The sequence below is a fragment of the Somniosus microcephalus genome, chromosome 5 (genome assembly GCF_052327205.1).
Source record: "Somniosus microcephalus isolate GS21.2 chromosome 5, FLI_Smic_1.0, whole genome shotgun sequence".
In the NCBI taxonomy this organism is placed as follows: Eukaryota; Metazoa; Chordata; class Chondrichthyes; order Squaliformes; family Somniosidae; genus Somniosus; species Somniosus microcephalus.
The window spans coordinates 217648958-217654957 of NC_140991.1; positions in this window are offsets into that span (position 1 = coordinate 217648958).

The following is a 6000-nucleotide window of genomic DNA, read 5'->3' on the forward strand; positions in this document are numbered from 1 at the left end:
AAAAAGGATGACGACGTCACACCTGGACGACTGTCAAAAATGCTAACTGACGCACAAGAAGTGTTCCAGGAGGAACTCGGAACACTAAAAGGCATAACAGCGACAATCAAAATAGAGGAAAATGCAAGCCCAAAGTTTTTTAAGGCCAGACCGGTGCCTTATGCGATGCACCCAGCTGTCGAAGCAGAGCTGGAAGGTTTGGAACGTTCAGGAGTACTGTCCAAAGTGGACTGGAGCGAGTGGGCTACACCCATCGTTCCTGTAATGAAGAGGTCATTGAGTAATACACCTGGGGAACCAAAGAAGGTTCGCATCTGTGGGGACTTTAAGGTGACAGTGAACCCAGTCCTTCACACTGTACAATATCCGCTTCCGCGGATTGAAAATATTTTCGCCTCACTATCTGGAGGGAAACACTTCACTAAGATTGATCTGGCCCAGGCGTACCTGCAAATGGAGGTAGAAGAAGCCTCGAAACAGTACCTCACGATCAACACTCACAAAGGTCTCTACCAATACAACCGGCTGGTGTTTGGGGTAGCATCAGCTCCGGCTATTTGGCAAAGGGCAATGGATCAAGTCCTGCAAGGGATTCCAGGGACCCAGTGTTATTTGGATGACATCCTGGTCACGGGCAAAAATGACAGTGATCACCTCGCCAACCTGGAGCAGGTGCTCACTAGATTGAAGGAATATGGACTCCGAGCTAATCGCCACAAATACGAGTTTTTCCAGAAGCAGATCTCGTATTGTGGCCATGTTATTGATGAAGAGGGGTTACATAAGTCCCCTGAAAAGATTGAGGCAGTAGTCAAGGCTCCAGCACCGGAAAATGTGTCACAACTGAGGTCGTTCCTCAGGCTGGTGAACTACTAGCATAAGTTCTTGCCAAATTTGTCTACCATACTACACCCACTGAACACCCTACTGCAAACGGGGGAACCATAGAAGTGGAATGACGAATGTAAATGAGCTTTCCAGAAGAGCAAAGAATTGATCACATCAAAAGAGGTGTTGGCTCATTTCAACCCAGCACTACCAATTCGGTTGGCATGTGATGCATCACCCTATGGCATTGGAGCGGTGCTGTCGCACAAATTCTCGGACGGCTCAGAGAGGCCAATAGCCTTTGCGTCTCGGTCACTAACCTCAGCCGAGCGTAACTATGCCCAGATTGACAGGGAGGCCCTCAGCCCAGTGTGGGGAGTGAAAAAGTTCAACCACTATCTGCACGGGCAGAAGTTCACCTTGCTGACTGACCACCAACCACTTGTCTCCATCTTTAATCCAAAGAACGCGGTTCCGGTGATGACTGCGCAACGGCTACAAAGATGGTCCCTTTTTCTAGGGGCGAACCAATATGAAATCGAGTATAAGGGCACGAAACAGCATGGAAACGCTGATGGGCTATCACGCCTGCCACTGCCTACTGTGGAGGAAGCACCAGCAGTGGACCCTGTCGAAATATTTCATTCGACTATAATTGAACGCTTGCCTGTAACTAACGCTGATATAGAGAAGGAGACCCGAAATGACCCGACACTGCCTCGGGTATATGACTTGACGGTGAAGGGATGGCCAACACATGGCGACTCACTGTTGCCAGCATTCTCATCCAGAAGAGAACAGCTGTCAGTATGCCAGGGGACCTTGATGTGTGGATCCCGAGTGGTAATTCCACCCAAGTTAAGGGAGAGATTGCTCAATGAGCTTCACGAAGGCCATCTGGGAGGGGTGAAAATGAAAAGCCTTGCTAGGGCTTATGTGTGGTGGCTGGGGATCGATCAGCAAATCGAGGACCTAACCAAGAGCTGCTCAGGATGCCAGAAGGTCCAAAATGCACCACCACATGCCCCTCTACACCCATGGGAGTGGCCCTCATCTCCATGGCAACGGGTGCATATTGATTTTGCTGGGCCATTCATGGACTCAATGTTTTTAATAGCCGTGGGTGAGCACTCGAAATGGCCTGAGGTGATCAAAATGTCCTCCACCACCACGGAGAAAACTATTGCAGTCCTACGGACCATATTTGCCAGGAACGGCTTGCCAGAGCAGATTTGCTCTGATAACGGACCACAGTTTGTGTCCGAGGAGTTTCGAAGATTTATGAAAAGGAATGGGGTAAAGCATTACACATCCGCCCCGTATCATCCAGCCACAAATGGATTGGCTGAGAGGTTCGTACAAACCTTTAAGAAAGCAGTAAGGGCCATGTGCGATGACGACATTCCACTGCAGCATAAGGTGGACAATTTCCTGTTAGCCTACAGAAATGCGACACATGCAGTCACCAACCAGACCCCGGCCATGATGTTCTTTAACCGAAGGTTGAGATCTCGTATGGATTTGCTCAGACCAAATGTACGAAGAGATGTTGAGAATAAGCAATTCCAGCACATCAATGAGAAGCCGACAAGGAGCTTCAATGTAGGGCAACCAGTCTTGGCCCGCGACTACCGAACAGAGAAATGGCAACCAGGAACGATATGCACACGACAGGGGTCACTAATGTACACAGTGGATGTTGGGGAGAATATTGTGAGATCCTAGAGTCACAGGAACGAGTCAACCCCATGTCTCGCCCATAGGTACCTGGTGATGAACCCGACATACCGGTAGCATCTACCCCAGAAACAGTAGCATCGGAAGCTGATGAACCAACCGATGACAGGGGGCCAGAATCGCCTCCGCACCAAGAGCAAGACACTCAGGAAAGGTGCTATCCAGAAAGGATCAGGAAGCCTCCCCAAAGACTGAATTTATAAATCGACTATTTTCAGTTAATGTTGCATGTTAAAAGTGTTAATTGTAATTAGTTGATATTTAATTGTTAAATGAATGTTATGGTACTGTTAATCTAAAAGGGGAGGAATTGTAGTGTATGTACCTTTAAGGGGAGAACTACTTTTTACAGCTCCTGTATACTGTAGTACCGGCAGTGACCACACCTGTATATAAACCCTGAGTAGGGTACAGTTAGTTTTAGAGTAACCCTCATCCAGTAAACACCTGTTGATTGTTCCCTGCAGTCTCTTGTCTCATTGTTGAAGGAAACACAACATCAAGATACACGGATCTAACAGTAACGATGTGGGAAGAGAAGCTATTGCAGGTGATTCTCTGGTTACAACTAGTTAGATAAGAATGGAACCAGGCGAGTACAGTCCCACCCAGCTGGATGATGGTAGAGAGGCGTTGGAAGAGGATGGAGTGGTCAACCATGTCAAAGGCTGCAGACAAGTCAAGAAAAGAGCAGGGATAGTTTACCTTTGTCAGTCACAAAGGATGTCATTTGTGACTTTGATGAGAGCCGTTTCGGTACTGTGGCAGGGTCAGAAACCTGAATGGAGGGATTCAAACGTGGAGTTGTGGGAAAGATGGACACAGATTTGGGAGGCGACAACACGTTCAAGGACTTTGGAAAGGAAAGGGAAGTTGGAGATATAACGGTAGTTTGCAAGGACGGAGGGGGTCAAGGGTTGTTTTTTTAGAGGAGAACGGTGATGATGGCAGATTTGAGGGAGAGGGGGATAATACCTGAGGAGCGAGAACCGTTACCAATGCCAGCTAACATGAGAGCCAGAAAAGGAAGTTGGGTGGTCAGCACTTTGGTGGGAATAGGATCAAGGGAGCAGGAAGTGGGTCTCATGGACAAGATGAGCGCATAGAGGTCATGAGGGGAGATTGGAGAGAAACTGGAGAAAATTGTGAGTTTAGGGCTGGGGCAGGGGTCACCTTGGAAAAAGTTTGGCCCGGTGGGCTAGGGGAAGGAAGGGAAATGGCAGAGGCAGGGGAATGGATGGTCTCAATCTTAGAGACAAAGAAGTCCATGAGCTCCTCACACTTGTTGTCAGAGGTGAGAGTGGAGGAGACAGTGGAGAGGGGTTTAAGAAGACGGTTAGCAGTAGAGAATAGAAGCCCGGGTTTATCTTTGCATTCCAGAATGATTCTGGAATAGTGAGCAATTTTGGCCCTCTTGTTCTGGATTCCCCCACCAGAGGAAATAGTTTCTCTGTATCTACTATATCAAATCCTTTTATCATTTTAAACACCTTAATTAGATCACCTCTCAACCTTTCAAACTCAAAGGAATAGAAACCAAGTTTATACAACCTGTCATTGCTTTTGGGCCTGGTATCATTCTGGTGAATCTGCAATGCAACCCTTCCAAGCCAATATAGATTTCCTGAGGCACAGTGCCCAAAACAGTACTCCAGATGGGGTTGACCAAGGCTCTGTACAACGGAAGCATCACTTCCTCACTTTTGTATTCCAACCCCCTTGAGATAAAGGCTAATATTCCATTAGCCTTTTTAATTACTTTTCATACCTGTGCGCTACCTTTTAGTGATTTGTGCGAATAGACACCTAAACGTCTTTGCTCCTCCACATTTCCTAGTCTCTCACCATTAAGAAAATATTCCAATTTGTCTTTCTTAGTTTGAAAGTGAATGGCCTCACACTTCCCCACATTTAACTCCATCTGCCGTAGTTTTGCTCACTCACTTAGTCTATGATCCTTTGTAATTTCCTGCTCCCATCGGCACAACTTACTGTGCCTCCTAATTTAGTGTCCCCTGCAAACTTGGATATACAACTCTCTATTGTTTCATTCAAAAGAAAGAAAGGAAGTACTTGCATTTACATAGCACCTTTCACAACTTCAGGATGTCCCAAAGCACTTTACAGCCAATGAAGTACTTTTGAAATGTTGTCACTGTTGTAATGTAGGAAACACGGCAGTCAATTTTCATACAGCAAGGTCTCACATAAAGCAATGAGATAATGACCAGATAAGCTATTTTTTAGTGATGTTGGTTGAGGGATGAATATTGGTCAGGGAGCATCCAAGTTATTGATATACATGGTGAAAAGTGGAGGTCCCAGTACAGATCCCCAGGGGAAACCACTTGTCACATCTCGCTAATCAGAGAATATTCCCTTTATCCCTACTTTCTGTCTCCTATCTCCCAACCAATTACCAACCCATGTCACAAGGTTACCTCCAAATCTGTGTGCTTTCATGTTTGATAATCTTTTATCAAATGCCTTCTGGAAGTCCATATAAACAGCATCCATAGACACTCCCCTATTCACAAGTGCTAGTGACCTCCTCAAAAAATTCAACTACATTAGTTAGACATGACCTATCCTTAACAAATACATGTTTACTCTCTTTGATTAGCACATACTTGCCCAAGTGCTCAGTCAATTGGGGAGCTCTTTGAGGAGATAGGAAGGGTATGTGAGAACAAGAATGTTATTTTAATGGGAGACTTCAATCAAGTTAATATAAACTGGAAAAACCCAAGTGGCTTAGAGTCAGAGTTGGTAGATCTAATATATGACTGTTTCTTGACCCAGTATGTAAAGGAAACCACAAGAGGCAATGTTCATCTTGATATGGCATTCATTAATGACCTAGAAATGTACAATAAATGGAAGCTGTATCACAAAAGCAAAATACTGTGGATGCTGGAAATCGGGAGAATGCAGGGGAAGCTGTATCACCCCTGGGGGTCAGTGACTGCAAAATGATAAACTTTAAAATTATCTGGAAGTCAGAAGTATCCAAGACCCAAGCCAGATACATAACTTTAAAAGGACTAAGTTGGATGAATTACGGAACAACTAAAGGAAATAAACTGGGGGAATTGTTCAACAATACTTCAGTAGAAGACAAGTGGAACACCTTTAAAGTTATAATGCTAATTATGCAGGTTAAATATATTCCCAAAACCAATAAACTCAGACTAAACATGACTATAAATGAATTATCAAACAAATTACAAGTGAGATAAAGAGGAAAGTGGCCTGTATAAATCCTGCAAGGAGAAAAGCCTCACTGTGATGAAAATAAGAAAATGCAGAAACACATTAAAAGGATGATCAGAGGAGCAATAGGAGACTTGGAAATAAAGCAAGGCAGTTGAGGCTATGCATAACAGTTAAAAACAAATTCAGTACCGCAACAGCAGGAGGGCATTCAGAGAAGAA